Here is a 16,353-nt window from a genome sequence, read left to right as displayed (position 1 = left end):
TGGCAAAGTAGATTAAGCTACCGACACAGGCATCCCTTATAGGAGTGCTGGTTTGACCTGCAACTGCTCTGCTTCCAATCCAATTCCGGGATAATACACCTGGGAAGGCAGCCGATGCTGAACCAAGTACTTGGGCCTCTGCCACCCATGTTGTAGACCAGGATGGACTTCCTGGCTCCCAGCTTCAGCCTGGCCTAGCCCCACCTGCGGCGCTCAATTGGGGAATGAACCAGCAGATGAAAATTCTCTCTCTCTCTTTCTGCCACTCTGCCTTTCAAATAAAATTTTAAAAAATCTAAAAAATATCTAAAAAAATTAATCATCTCCTGATGTTCTCGTTGTAGCACATATTAAAATGCATGATAGTTGGCTCAAAGCTGCCCTCTCTTCAGAGAGGTGCTAGTAATTCACAGGTGAATAGCTGGTTTCCATCATAACCTCACCAGCCTCAGGTGGGTCCTAAGCCATTGCCTGAACACTTTCTCCTGGTTCTCTGACCTGCTCAATCTCCCACTCGTTGTAACGATTATTTCAGGCTCCTCGCCTCACACCTCCAGCTTCTTCCTTACATTCGGTGCCTAACACTTGCAGGGTGTACAATGCTATGCTCAGGATTCTAAGACCTGCGAGACAGTCTCTTCTGTTAAGGTTCACAGTCTACTGTGGAAAGACTGATGCATAGACAGGTAATTATAATCAAGATGCAAAGGGCATTATTAGAATGCAGAATGGGGGAGCTAACCTAACAGTAGGGGGTGGGAGAGACTTGGGAAGACTTCTCAAAGGGGAGTGACTTCTGAGCTGCTATCGTAGGTAAGCAGTATTGAGTCAGGTTTTGTGTGTATTATCACTCTGAGAGGATTTCAGGTTCCATGAGTATATTGACCCCAAACCACTCTAAATCCTGTGGTAGAGTTGGAATGGCTCTTGCAGAAGCAACCAATGATTTCCACTTTGTGGATGGCTCTACAGCTTCCAATGAGTGATTTCCGATTTTCTGCCGCCTCTGCAAATCCGATCTCAAGGCAGAGTATATATGCATGAGACTCCCACCCCACCTTTGTATCCTCTCTGCCTGGACTCTGCCTGATTTCAGGCATGAGCTGACAGCCCTTCATCCTCTGTCCATGCCCACACTGCTCACCTGAGATTCCTAAGTGACTCTACCAAAGGACTCAACTCTGGGTTTATGTCCACCTAAGGAAAACCTAGAGGTGTGGAGGAGTTAATGCCCTAGAAGGTGAAATTTGGACCAGCTGAGGGTAGGAGCCAGTGGATAAATTCTTCTCTTTTCCCCTTGATGAGATGCAGCTGATACTCCTTAGCTGCAAAGTCCTGCAGTCGTTAGGAGCAATCAATAGCCGTCAGCTGTGGCCAGTTCCAAATGCATCCTTGTATTGGTTTTCCTGATTTCCCTGTCCTGCTCTCTGGGATTGCACTTCCTAATAAAATAGGATCACGTAAGTTTCTGCCTTAGGCTCTACTTTATGCAGAACCCAGGATAAGACAATAGACATATTTAATTAAGATATGGTTAAATGAGTGGGTTCTGAGGTCAGAGAATTGAGGCTTCAATCTTGGGAAGTTAGTTACTTAACCTCTTTATGCCTTAGTTTTATGATCTGTAAAAACTCGTAATGCCTACTTCAGGGTGTTGTTATGAGTATTACCAATTAACAATGAGATTATACAGTCCCAGACATGTCACACATTCAACTGTTAGCTATTATTATTATTTTGTACCCATGCCAAGCTGGAGCAGAGTAAATAGCCCCAAATGTTAAGATAGTGATGGTGTTGCTTAATTTAAGCAGCACTTTATTCTGAGGGCCTTGTGTTATTAGATTCATTCTTTACCAACCCTGTGAATGAGATAGATGGATCTTGACACTTGATTTAGCACCTGCTTCTAGAAACCTTGATTTGCGCAGTACAGACAGCTAAATGAGGAGCTAGGCACAGTTAAGGATATGAGCAACTGGTTGTACATGCAGTAGTTCCTTTGTGTACTGCAGTGGAAAGGGGCTGGATCCAGCTACCTTTGACTTGTTCCTGACCCCTTGCTCATTACTCCCTGAGGTTTGTACTTCTTCCCAATTCTTTTGTGATGTCCCCAAATGGTGCCCACTATCCTGGGATGCCCACAGAAGGAAATTTCATGAGGACAGAATGGCATTTCTCTTACAGTGCTCTGAAAGGGAGGAATTGCCAGTTATACCTCTCTGGTCAAAACAGGAGTACTTGAATTAAGAAAATAAATTATTTTAAAAAGGGATCATGGCAGGCTTTTGCCTTTAATTATTAAATGAAGCTAAATAACAGGAACTCACAGAAGATATTAAAGGGAAATTTGTATAGTATTGGTTTGTTGAGTTTTGGTGGGTCCTTTCTTTTGGAATTACCCCAATGTAAACCTTGAAGTAATTTTCTATCTGTCATAGCTCATGTTTGACTTTTCTAACTGGTGCTTTCCTCACATGAAGCATTCAGTAAGATATAACTAAGGAAAATAAACATTGACCAGAATTACTATAATGGGCTTGTAATGAAAGGACAGCTTTTAAAAATAGCTTGCATTAAAATTTATGTTTCCTAAAACAGCTTTTCCAAGATAACAAAACATCATTTGCAAAGTAGCAACTTAAGATACACTGACAGGACTGAACTCTTTTTTGTTTAATGTTGAATAATTCTATACACTTCAAAGCTGAATTTTCTTCACTTAGCTTAATTGTCAGTTAGATGAATGGAAAATAGCATGTTACTAGTTCCAATTTATTTTGCTTTGATATAGTCAAAATTCATGCAGTGGAGAAAAAAAGGAGGTCAGACCATGATCTGACAACTTTTCTTTTTCATATTTTGCTATAATTGCTAACATTTAGCAAATAGTCCAACCAAATTACAAAGAAAACACACCGTTGACATTTTTCTCATAAAAGGAAAATATGAAGTCCAGTATAATTGCATACATTTGTATGGTCAATTTTTGCATTTTATGTGAAGAAATACCATATATGATGTAAACCTTTATAAGTAGATTTGATTCTCTTTTGCTCAAAATTATTTTCTTAAATTTGATGGGCCAGTTTTGAATTACTCTTCTCTACAACAAATCAGCTCACATTATTCTCAATGAGGCTGGTTTTTCTGAAGTCCTCAGGGAATCTGGTAGTTTTTGTTTTCATGTGTAACAAGTGCCATTTTTTTCTGTTCAAAATGGTCCTTAGAGTTGTCTGAGGGGATGGTGGTCCATGGATCTGCTGTTAATAAGATAAATCCAGAATTGTTTGCGGGAGGAAAAGATTTTGTAAAAACCATTATACTGTATGGCACAAATGCTTGGGATCATCTTTCTTTTTCAAAGGGAATTTTTAAGGAGTTGGATGTCGTCTGTCTAAATGGCTTCATTCCTGAACCTAAGACCTTGGCTGAGTTAGGACTTTATACAGAGACAAAATAGGCAGCTGCCTCTCTGATGTGAAGGAGGTATATATATGTATATGAACTTCAGTGTTTTTAAATCATTTTTTAAAAATTGAGAGACACACACACACACAGTGCTCCCCTCTGCTGGTTCATTCCCCAAATGCCCACAAATGGCCAGGGTTTTGAAAATATTGGGTGCTTTCTATGAAAATACTCAATAGTGACTTCCTGAGAACCAAGCCCAGAGCCGGGAACCAATCCAGGACTGATGTATGGATGGCAGGAACTCATATTAGCCCTTGAGCCCATATTAGCACAAAGCTGGAGTCAGGAACTGGAGCCAGGCATTGAACGTAGGCACGCAGATGTGGAATGTGAGCATCCTAGCCAGAGTCAACCTCAGTTTTTTCATATGCAGATTAGAAGCAATTCTATCACTTCATGAGTTTTTGAGTGGTGTTAAAATGAAGCAATTTTAAAAAGGTATTTTTATATACTTTAAAAATGAGAGTGGTAGAAAAATGGGGTGATCAACATGAGGGTTATGTTAGTGGTCTCCACTCTGTACATATTTACTCATTCAATGCCTTGCCTTTCTTTAAAATGGGGATGATGATATTGACCTACTTTACAAGGTTGATGAGAAGAATATCTAATTACTGCTGGTGAAACACTTTGAAAATATTGAGTACTGTCTATGATAAATAAAAACTTCCTGATGCTGTTGAAAGAATTAATTAGGGAATGTTTGCTTGGAATCTTGATCTTCTAATGAAAGGTGATTCTCCTGTTGCTATTTTTGTTTTGACTTTTTTGTGTGTGTTATAATTTACCAATTAATGAGTGTCATGTTTGGCTAGTTTTCAAATAGAATTTGAATAATTTTTCATTATGAGAACATATGGACTACCTATGGTATAGTATTTCACCCAGTGACTTCTAATTAAACTGACCTTTGTTTCATGCTGTACCTCACAACTTCCTGGATGTTCTCACTTAAACCTTTCTTTTATAGTCTAAGATGTTATCTTTAGAGATGGATTAGGAATTCCCCAACTTCTCTAATTTCCTGTATCCATTTTATACCAATTATACAAACTTTAAGGAGTGCATAAAAATTAATCTCCACTTTTAAAAACTATTGAGAATTATGACTTGCTTACAAGTGAAAGTTGTCACTTCCGTTTTCTGTACTAAAGTTCGTGGATGTACGGGCTTCCTCTCCCAGGTTATTCTCTTTGTGGCAAAAGGGACTGCCTTTGGAGCATCCTTTTCTCAAAGGGGTTTTGCTGAATTTTCATTTTCATTTCTTTATAATGGACATAATTGCTCCAAATCATTTTGCATTTTCCAATACATTGTAAGTAATAATTGTGTTAGTTGAAGAAACCTAGATGATTTTAGTAGCTAAAGAGTTCATTTACTTGAGGATGTTAGGTAGCTCACAGAATTTGTGGGAAGCTACAGGCTGAGAACAATGCCCAAATCATGCCCAAGTCATGCAGCAGAAGTGCCTCCTCTGGACACAGATGTTACAACCTGCATTGCCTATAGCCCTGACACTGGTGCACCAGGGGCTGCCACCACACCTGTGATTACTAGTGCCCCTGAAAATCAAAAGCTGCTGCTGTCAGCACCAACATCCATCTTCACAATCAATGTGGGCAGTCTCTCCTTCTTTAATTTAACATGTGGAGGGGACGCATCTGATGAATGGAGCTTGCTGAAGTACCCAGCAGAGGAAGACTGAGAAATCCAGAGCCTAACATTTTCTGTTTTCTAGTGGGAGCAGGGAAAGAACTAGGGTGGAGTGTTCGTCAAGAATTGGAGAGTTTACAGGCTAGATGGCCAAAAAGAATGATTATTGTCCATCTAGACAATAATAGAATAATAAAAATGTGAGCTTGATTCCTTGTACTTCCTCCTGTAATGAATATATAGATGTTTCCAGGGTCAAAGATTTATCTTCTGGAAAAGTTATATTCTGTTTGAGAAAAAAAAAATCCATGATGTGTTTTAATGCTCTTTAATGAATGTCCTCATGGATGTTTTCCTACAAATTTTTAACCAAACATTTCCTTTTAATATAGCAAATCCTCTTAGGGGCAGGCATTTGGCACAACAGTTAAGATGCCACTTGGAACACCCACATCCCATATTGGAGTGCTTGGGTTTGAGTCCTGGCTCTGGGTCCAATTCTACCTTCTGTTAATGCAGATTCTGGGAGATAGCAGGTGATGGCTCAAGTAATTGGGTCCCTGCCGCCCACATGGAAAATCCGGATTGAGTTCCCATCCCCTGTCTTCAGCCTGATCCAGCCTGAGTTGCAAGGCATTTGAGGAGTGAGTAAAAGATAGCAATTGGTACCAAGTCTGTGCCAGAATTTTAACCAACTCCAGATTAGCCTATTACATCACTGTGGTTTTACTCCCGTTGGCTTTTTCTCTAAATCTAATCATTGATTTTTCTGGTTCTTTTTTTTATTTTTTTATTTTTATTTATTTATTTATTTATTTATTTATTTTGACAGGCAGAGTGGACAGTGAGAGAGAGAGACAGAGAGAAAGGTCTTCCTTTTTGCCGTTGGTTCACCCTCCAATGGCCGCCGCGGCTGGCGCGCTGCGGCCGGCGCACCGTGCTGATCCGATGGCAGGAGCCAGGAGCCAGGTGCTTTTCCTGGTCTCCCATGGGGTGCAGGGCCCAAGCACCTGGGCCATCCTCCACTGCACTCCCGGGCCACAGCAGAGAGCTGGCCTGGAAGAGGGGCAACCGGGACAGAATCTGGTGCCCCAACCGGGACTAGAACCCGGTGTGCCTGCGCCGCTAGGCGGAGGATGATTTTTCTGGTTCTTAACATTGATGATGAGGAAAGTTTTTTTTTCTTCTGGGTACAGAATGTGTTGGTGACGTTCGCAAACCAATACTGCTGTTTGTAAAGTTTACCAACAGTGCTCCCTGAGGCAATTTCTTCAAATCTCAGTTTCCAGAGCTCTCATTTAAAACAGATTTTGAGTTCTTTCAATGTTAAGATTCCTAATGTTTAAAATAACTGTATTGGAAAAAGCCAGGAGACTGCCATTAAAAAAAGTTGATTCTTCCCAGAATAGTGGTTGCCCAGAGACTAGGAACGTTAGGGGAGACGAGAATGGGGGTCAAAAGAAACATAATTACTGTTGGGAGAGGAAGAATACATTCCAAGAGATGTTGTACAGCAAAGTGACTATAAATTATGATATATACTGTATTTTTAAAAAATATAAAGAGGATAGAGGTTATATGCTCTTACCACACAAATAATAACTGTAATGTAAGGTATTAATTTTTTAAATCAAACCCTTTCACAAGGTATATGTACTTCAAACTATAATGTTATACTCAGTAAAAACATATCAACTTTTTAAAATTAGAAAATTAAAAAGTAGATTAGCGGCCAGTGCTGTGGCATATCAGGTAAAGCCACCACCTGCAGTGTTGGCATCCCATATGGGCACCAGTTCAAGTCCTGGCTGCTCCACTTCTGATTCAGCTCTCCGCTATGGCCTGGGAAAGCAGTAGAAGATGGCCTATGTCCCTGGGCCCCTGCACCTGTGTGGAGGACCAGGAGGAAGCTCCTGGCTCCTGGCTTCAGATTGGCCCATCTCCAGCCATTGTTGCCATTGGGGAGTGAACCAGCAGATGGAATACCTTTCTCTCTCTCTCTCTTTCTCTGATTCTGCCTTTCAAATAAATAAATAAATTTTTAAGAATTGGATTATTCTCTTCCAGTTTAGATATCTACTACTCAGCTCCCTGAGAAGATTTGGGAAGTTACTTTGGTTTTGTCTTAATCTAATGATGAGGAACAAAGAAAGCTTTCAGTTGCTTCCTGAAGATTTTCCTTTGCATTTGCAATTCATCTTTACTTGAGTTAGACTGTCTATCCAGATAGGCTCTGTTGAACTCTCTGCATGAAACAAGTCCAACTGGTAAAATGGAAAACTGATTTGGTTGGGGTATAAATATTGAGGATTATTTTTCTCCAGTTGCTGCCTTAACTGTACTAGGCAGAATCTTCCTTTCTCTTCTCTTATCTATGTCTCAAGAGAATCCCATAGTTTTTCCATCCAATTTAGCATTCCTCTCCTCTCCTCCTTTGGACCCAAAGGATGTGAAGTTGTGAGAGCAGTGTATCTGGTTTTTCATTCTTTGCTCTTCCTTCAGGCAAGCTGTCCTGGAGATGGTGAAGGCGAGAAAGGGATAGATATAACTGTGTATGAAGCAGGGTACCCGGATTCTCTGAGGGAAGATGAGGGCTTCCATGTGGCCAGTATCCAAAGGCTATTTCTCCTGGAAGGGTGCATGTCTGGTTTCTGGTGGACCCTACAGAGGCCTCTGTGCATTGCACGACTTGAAATGTCCACTGTTGGTGCAATTTCACTTACTTGGGTAGAGGAAGCTCCTGCTTCAAGGGAAAAGAAAAGTTACAGAACTCATTACTAGTGATTTCGACAATTTTTTACATTCTCCTCTCCTGATTCTCTGCTAATATGAATTTGGAGAAAGGAGAAGAATAGGGTGGAGACTAGAGTGTGGTAATTGCACAGCTATTTCAGCCACCTGTTAACCTGTTAACAGACACCAAATTCTATCTTGCCTTTAGTTGTAGTCACCTCTCTTTAGAAGGTGGGGTGCTTCTCTTTAGTGTAAGGTTCTGTTGCCAAATCTACTGCACTAGGAAAAGTCCCACTCAATGCCATATTACACAAGTATTCTGAATTTGATTCCCTGAGGAGTAGAGACAACTCTGTCCCTGACACAAAGAATTTATTTGGAAGGTGATTCCAGGAAACATAGCAGGTAAATGAGGTAAGGAGTGAGAGTTAGTAAAGGGTATATTTGGGAGGGGTTACCAAAGCAGATGATTGTGAACCAGTCCTGGGAACCCACTGAAAGACTGCAGAACACTGGGGTTGGCATTCGGCACAGCAGTTAACATACTCTTTAGGATGCCCATGTCCCCTGTCAAAGGGCTTGTGTTCAAGTTCTGTCCTCACTCCCAATTAGAGCTCCCTGCTAATGTGCAACCTGGGGGGCAGCAGGTGAAGGCTCAAGTAGTTGGGTCCTTGGCACACATGTGGGAGATCTGGATTGAGCTCCAGGATTTGACGTGGTCCAGCCTGAGCTGTTTTGTAGGCATTTGGCAAGTGAACCAGCAGATAGAAGCTCTCTCTGTCTCCATCTCTCTGCCTTTCAAATAAGGAAAAAAAAAGACTGCTGAGTGCCCCTCAGAATTTCTTATTGCAACGTCACAAGAGGAGAGACTGAAAGACAATTTATCTACTGACTTCCTACTTCATTGTCCTAGGGTCTGGGGCATGTGCTCCCTCACATTTCTGGCTTGCTCCTCCTATGGAAACCTTCAAGTAGAAAGGGTCTTAGCATAGATTGGCATGAGTGGGTATAGAAGTGACCGCCACGGCTGCTGGTGGTCTCCAGGCTATGCTGGGAGCTATGGCCGTGAACCATTAGCATGTGCTACAGAAGGACAAAAGATGGGATGGCAGGGTCCTCTGCTATTTTCTTTTCCAACTTCACATGGTGGTTTTCAGCCCCAGCCCACTGGTTCCAAGCACAGACTCAGGAGTCGAGCTCTCTGGATTTGAATCCTGACTTTGTGCCTGTTGGCTCTTTGTGATCTTCAGAAAACTGTTGAACCTTTGTAAGTCTATATAATGGTGGTAATAATAGTACCTTCCTTTCAGGATTAGTGTTAAGGACTGGTCAGTGGAAAAGATAGGCCAGTGCCTGGCGTACAGCAAGCACTCAATAAATATTAGCTGTGGTTATTATAGTAGATTGGGAAGATTTGATGATTTGGGGTTTTGGCATTTTAGAAACATTTACTTTAGAAATAGAGATTGATATTCTAGATTGGGTTCTCAGGCATTTTCTCTGCTCTTCTCTGTTCACATTTGAAAGTCACTCTTCTCTCTGCACCTCCCACTACATGTTGTTGGATGTATGTTCTCTACCTGCTCCCTCTAGAATAATTCTTTGCCTCCCATTGCATTGTCTCCATAGTGCTGATTTTTAATGATCTCAGGAAGGAATGTAATATGAAGGAACACTTCAAATTATTTATTAAAGATTGTTGGATATGGATGTATATCTGTGTTAGTGTCATGATGTGCTCCCAAATAAGAGTCTCCCCTTAGCTATGGATGCAAACTCCAAGTCAATTCAATTTTGTTCAAATCAAAATATTTATTGAGCACCTGTTGTTTTCTAGGCTCTGTCCTAGGCACTGGGAACATACCAGAGTGATAAAATGGGGGAAAAAATTCTCTGTAACGTTTTGTTGCCATTCTCCCCTTTAGATGGAAAAAATTTTAAAAATTGTAAGGATCCTGCTAAGCACCAAGAGATGAGGGATACTCTCCTCTTGCTTTTCAGTGGTGCTCACTCTGTACAACTCACATGATTAAGTGCCTGGTTAAGGAACTTTGAGTACTTGACAGAATAAATTGGGGCTTTTACAGAACATTGAGTGAAGCCTCAGTTTGAAAACATTTGGCTTGCAGATCAATAACTCATAAGAACAAAATGGCTCTGAAAAAGCTACCACCTGTAATCTGTGAGGGTATTGTGGCCTTGGACGCCTTAATGGCTGTGCAGGAGGTAGGTTGTGTTATTTTGACTGGGAGGACTTAGCAGGATTCTTGAAGTAGCTATGTTGGACCCTCTGGGCTCCTACAACCCATCATGCTCAAATAGGGATCAGGTACCTGTGATGAACAGGTGTATAAGGAGTCTTCAACAACTTCATGGAAAATGTGTATCATGAAAAAACACATGTATTACTTTAAAAGACTTTTTGCACTAAAATACAATGATCTTTTAATTCTATTTTCCATGAACTTGTTGGAGTACTCTTGTAATTGAGATTTTGAAAGACAAGCAATGGGCTGTTGATTTGGTAATACTTTTTTTGTTTGTTTAAGCTTTATTGGGATATAATTGATACACAAAAATTGTACATAGTTTTGATGAGTCTATTCATGATTATATACCTATAATTTGGTAATACATTTTACTTTTGGAACAGATACATGCTGGTTTGTTATAAAATACAAAATTCTTTTTCCAGGATAATATACAAGTATTGTCACAGGATCCAGCTGTTGATGCAGTAAATATTAGTCACCTGTATGTTAAAATATATATCCTCTTTGTCTCTCTAGATGCCTATCTACATATGTGTATATATATACAAATACATCTGTATACATACTTATATATATGAATACCCATATATACATATATACATATATGAATCCTTATAGAGATACAAACACAAAATTTGTGGTAGCTATTTAGCACAGTGAACTTACTAAACACATAGTGCCTAATGTTTAAGAGCTGCTTATATGATAGTCACTCTGCCTTGTGAAACTGCTGGTATTATTATCCCAGAATTACTGTTAAATTACATTTTTTAAGTTTTTATTTAATGAATGCATTTTTATCTAGGAATATAGTGGTTCTTTTCCCCATACTTCCTCCCTCACACCCAACTCCCATCCCATCTCCCTCTCCCTCTCCCATCTCCTTCTTCATTATGGTTCATTTTTAGTGTGACTTTATATACAGAGGACCAACTCCATGCTAAGCATAGACTTCAACAATTTGCACCCACCCACCCACCCACCCACACACACACACAAAATATAGAGTACAGTTTGGGGAGAAAATTTGCAGTCGATTCTCACATTACAATTCATTAGGGACAAAGGTCCTACATGAGGAGCAAGTGCACAGTGACTACTGTTGTGTTTTAACAATTGACACTCTTATTTATGACGTCAGTGATCACCTGAGGCTCTTGCCATGGGCTGCCAAGGATATGGAAGCCATTTGTGATAAATCACATTTTGTTTGGATTTTGGCTCCCCAGGTAGTCTCTGAGCTTTTCAGGGCCAGACATCACCCCTTAGTGGTAATCTGCAGAGAGCTACCAAGAAGCATCAAAGGAGTGCAGCCGTACAGCTGCCAGTAGGTTACATTCCTCTAAATGCCACAGCCTGTTCAACATTTTAAATGTATGTATTTGACAGAGTTCCCATCCACTGGCTCACCCCCCAAATTCCTCCAACATCCAGGGCTGGGCCAGGTCACTGCCAGGAGCCAAGAACTCAACTGGGTCTCTCATGTGGATGGCAGGAACTCAAGTGCTTGGGCCATTACCTGCTGCTTCCCAGGGTGTGCAATAGCAGGAAGCTGGAATCAAGAGTAGAGCAGGGACTCTCAGATGAGGATGCAGACGTCCTAAGGCGAGGATTAACTCCTGTGCCAAACACCTCCTTCCCCCGTTTTTGAAGGTAATATGGAGATATTAGAGGGACGCCGATGGAAACACGTTAGAGGAAGTCGGTGGTGCGTCTACAGATCACCTGAGGATTGTGTTACAAGGTAGTGTCTGAATCATTAGGTCCGGGGCAGGGCCTGACAGTCTGCACCGCAGGAATTCCCACGTGATGCTCAGGCTGGTGGCTGTGGGAGCTTTTGTGACTGCAGCGCCAGAGATTAGACCTTTACAAAGGTGCGCAAGGAGACTGGTCACTCCCCGAACTCTGACCACCCAGCAACTCCACTCCAAGCAAGGCACTCCAAGCCTGTTGCAGTGTCTGGCTGGCCTCTGAGTTGTTTGCAGCACCAGCGAGGACCCATTCAGTGCCTTTTCTCCTCCCCACGGGCCCAGCAGTCTGAGCCCGGCACCGGGCTCAGCCTGCAGGTGAGGTGGGCAGTCTCCAAGCGCTGCCGCTGGAGCACCGGGCAGACCGGTTCTACCTGTCCTACTCCGGGGGCGGGACCGCGGACCCAGCAGCAGACAATGATCGGAGGCGGCAGGTGCCCTACCCTCCTGCCTCCTACCCGCCTGGTTTTTCCACCTGACACTCCCTAAGCCGTGCAAAGCTGGTCCCCAGCAAAGCAGCTGGTCGGGCACCGTCTCCAGCGACGAGCGTGAAACTGTTCAATCCAAAACACAAACAGCAGCCACTGACATGTTTGAAGAAACGCCACAGTTGGATGGCAGCACAACCAAAACAGAACGAACGCGAGGCAAGGAGGGAACGCACTTGGCCCAGTTGGGTTGGAGCAGCGGCTCATGTTACACTCCCTCCGCCAGTTAGCGTCGTGGGCGTTTGTTGCTGTGTTAATTACAGCTCTTCCCGAAGTCGGAGGCGAGAACAGCCCTGGTGGAACCGTTTCAAGCTCAACGTTCCACCAGGAAGAAAACAACTGCCTTTCTCCTCCCCAGCTGGGCAGGGATCCCGCGGCGCGTACGGGGCGGCCGCCAGCGCCAGTCTGCTCTCGCTTGGGTGCGTGCCCAGAGTACCATGCTGCACCTGCCAGGCCGGTGCCCAGCGCCTGTGCCTCGCCACTGCAGAGTGAGACCCACCCAGCCATCGAGGGCCATGCCCTGTGTCCTGGAGCCCGGCCACAAACTGACCTGCGATTTCTTCCGGCTCCTGGGAGCTCCCACGGTGGTGGCAGGGCACGGGAGAGAGCCTGTGTGGTCTGTGGATGGTCTGGAGAAGGGGCCTGGGTGGTTCAGAAGGAATTAGGGACAAAGTGTATGCAATGGGGTAGGAAGTATGTGGCCTTGCAGACAGAGGGCCCTGGCCCCAAGCCCTCTCTCTGCTCCTTATCAACCATGTGACCTTGGGAAGGTATTCTGCTTCTCTGGGCTCTGGTAGTCTCCTGCTTACTTTGCAAGGTCCTGAAGAGCCAGTACACTTAGGTGTCATTCATGATGTTGCCAAACTCTAATAGCTACTTGGTTCTTACAATTTTTTTTTTGGACAGGCAGAGTTAGACAGTGAGAGAGAGAGAGACAGAGAGAAAGGTCTTCCTTCCATTGGTTCACTCCCCAAATGGCCGCTATGGCCAGCGCTCTGTGCTGATCCAAAGCCAGGAGCCAGGTGCTTCCTCCTGGTTTCCCATGCGGGTGCAGGTGCCCAAGCACTTGGGCCATCCTCCACTGCCCTCCTGGGCCACAGCAGAGAGCTGGACTGGAAGAGGCACAACCGGGACAGAATCTGGCGCCCCAACTGGGACTAGAACGTGGGGTGCCGGCTCTGCAGGCAGAGGATTAGCCAAGTGAGCCGCGGCGCCGGCCAGTTCTCACAAGTTTTAAGAAGTGATTTTAAACTGCCATATCAGAGATGAGAAAACTGACTACTAAAGACGTTAATGAAGATGGATGAGCTGGTGGAGCCAGGATTGGAAACAAGGTGCTCGAGGCCCCAAGTCCAAGCTCCAACCACAACCCTGATCGCTTAACTTGCATGTAAAGTCTCTGGAAAAGGGCAGGCTGAGGGCTTGCAGTTAAGATGCTTGTGTCCCACATCCAGGTACCTGGGTTCAATACCTGGCTCTGCTCCTGACTCCAGCTTTGCACAACTAATGCACACCCTGGTAGGCAACAGATGATGGCTCAAGTACTCTGGTCTCTGGCACTCACGTGAGGGCCCTGACCTGAGTTCCCTCCTCTCGGCTTCAGTCTCCATCAGTGGGCTGTTGAAGTTTTGGGGAATGAATGGTAGGTGGGAGCACTCTCTCTGTCTCTGTCTCTCTGCTGTTTCCGTCTCTGTCTTGTTCTGCCTCTCAAATTCATACATAAATATTTAAAAGAGAAGGGAAATAGCAGGGTGGTAGCTATTGTTGTTTCCATGACTACAGGCACATAAACATTAGCTTGATTGCAGCTAGCATGCAGTGGACTCACTATGCACTTCTGACTTACCAGCAGGTGGCAGAGCGGTGAGGGCCCAGGGATTACAGAAAATTCCTGAAAGGCAGCTGGACAGGAAATGAGAATCAGAATGAGGATCCTGGCTCCAGCTCTGCCAAGGTGTCCACACCACTACCTTGCCATCCAGGTGTGTCCATAGCCAGATATGGTCAAAGACCCTAGAAAAAAATGAATTAGGCAAAACTCCAGGGCCAGGATGGCTCAGCAAGAAGAGGTGTGTGCCCAAGGCTATAAAAGCACTGAACTATTACTTTTCCTACAGCTCCAAAAACTACATTTTTCTACATTGCTATGTAAGCCTCTTAAGGATACAATTCTTAGAATCAAGTCAAAAACTGCAATCCAAAAACCATGGTGTACCATGTATGCAAGCTAACGACCAGCACAGGTGAGGAAGATAATGCTTGAGAATAAAGCACTGGGTAATGCTGCTTTTAAAAGATGCACATTTGGGGTGTGACAGTCATCTTTCTGAGAGACTTCTGTCACTAGCATGTCCCTATTCTGTCACTATCATGTCCCATTTTTGGAATGGTGCAGGGAGAGGATGGGAAAGGGTCAGCTGAGGAGATGGGCAGTGCTGGGAGTGGTGTACTGTGCCTGGGAAGAATTGTCTTGGAGGTGGAAGGCAGGTATTGGGTTCTTTGGTGAGCAGCCTACTTGTTTTTTATCAGAGCAACACCAGCCATCAGGATTTTTAGGGCTAGCTGGACATCCACACCCTGACTGAGTGTCCTGTTGCTGCTGTAAAGAATTACCACAAATGTAAGAGCCTAAAATAATCAAATGTATCATCCTACACCTCCTTAGGTCAGAAATCTGACACAGGTGTGTCCCCAGGATTGTGTCCGTCACAGAATGGTACACCCTCCTGGTTGCTCTAGGGGCACATCCATTTCCTTGCTAGAGGCTGCCAGTACTCCTTGGCTTGTGGCCTCTCCTCCATCCTGAAAGCCAGCAGTGGCATGTCAAATTCTTCTGTGCTGCATCCCTCCTGATTCCCTCCTCTGCTTCTCTCTCTCACTGTCAGTGATGCTCTTGGTTATATTGTGTCCATCTGATTTTAAAGTCCTCTGATTAGCAACCTTAATTCCATTTACAGCTATAATTCTCCTTTACAATGTAGGGTAATATATTCATGGCTCTAAGAATGAGGGTGTGGGCATCTTTGGGGGCCATTATTCTGTCTGCAACACACCCCTTGGTAACAAGCATGGCCTTAATATACGTATGCTGGGTACTCTGTAAAAGGCACTTATTTTGTGAAAAATACAATTAGCAAGGACTTCTTGGTCAAATGGATCTGTGTCAGGGTTCAAGAAGTGCGTCTGACTAGTTTTATCATTTTGGGCCAATTCCCTAACCTTCTGAATTGTCAATCTCCTCAGCTGTAAAATGAGGATAATAATATACCTCCCTTATTAGATTGTTGTTGGCATTAACTAAGATAATGCTGGAAAGCACTTAGCACACTGCCTGGCAAATAGTAAACACTCACTGAATGTTTCTGGTCATTACTATTATGTGTCATGGGGTTTGCGTGGTACCTGCCCTTGTGGAATTTGGGGGCTAAGGCACCCCAAGCATGTTGTTGTGGAATAAGACAACATCCAGGAAATAGATAGTGAGACATAATTAGAAAGTATCATACTTAAGTGCTAAGTGGGTAAGTGCTGTTGAGAGAAGTAAGATAAGATGTTTTCAACAATCGGGAAAGGTCAGGAATGGAGGAGGCAGCATTGATGACAGGTTGGACTTAGAAGGGGAGAGGAAAAATGCTGGGCACGTGAGCATGTACTCGTCATCCCGCAAAGGGGCAGTAAGTAAGCCATTTGCTTACATCTTATGTGATGGAGGGTTTGTGTTGTGGTGTTCATTCATTCGCTCACTTCCACTTTCCCCTGGATGTTTAGGGGAAGGGAGGAATGTGGCAGGCCTGGAATGCTAGATTATATAATTAAGCATTTTCCCAGTGATGATGAGGAGACAGGGAAGGTGTTAGAGCAGAGGTAGGTTTGTGATGAAAGCAGTGTTGAGAAAGATTAATCAGAGTGGCATGTGTGTATGGAGAGGCTGGTGGCAGGTGATGTAATCGGGATATTTACAGCTGGCTAGAGGAACTGTGACGA

General features: G+C 43.6%; 1 long non-coding RNA gene across 1 annotated transcript in view; it reads left to right on the top strand.

Moving 5' to 3' along the window:
• The first annotated feature begins 892 nt into the window (after positions 1–892).
• Positions 893–16,353, top strand: part of LOC103349607 (uncharacterized) — a 49,499-nt gene continuing 34,038 nt past the window's right edge. The window contains exon 1 of the long non-coding RNA XR_016220151.1: positions 893–1,460. This is a non-coding gene — a long non-coding RNA (uncharacterized LOC103349607). The remainder of the gene's footprint in view (positions 1,461–16,353) is intronic.

The sequence above is a fragment of the Oryctolagus cuniculus genome, chromosome 14 (genome assembly GCF_051225735.1).
Source record: "Oryctolagus cuniculus isolate XC-2025 breed Fujian yellow rabbit chromosome 14, ASM5122573v1, whole genome shotgun sequence".
Lineage (NCBI taxonomy): Eukaryota > Metazoa > Chordata > Mammalia > Lagomorpha > Leporidae > Oryctolagus > Oryctolagus cuniculus.
This window is presented reverse-complemented; position numbering and strand designations above follow the sequence as displayed.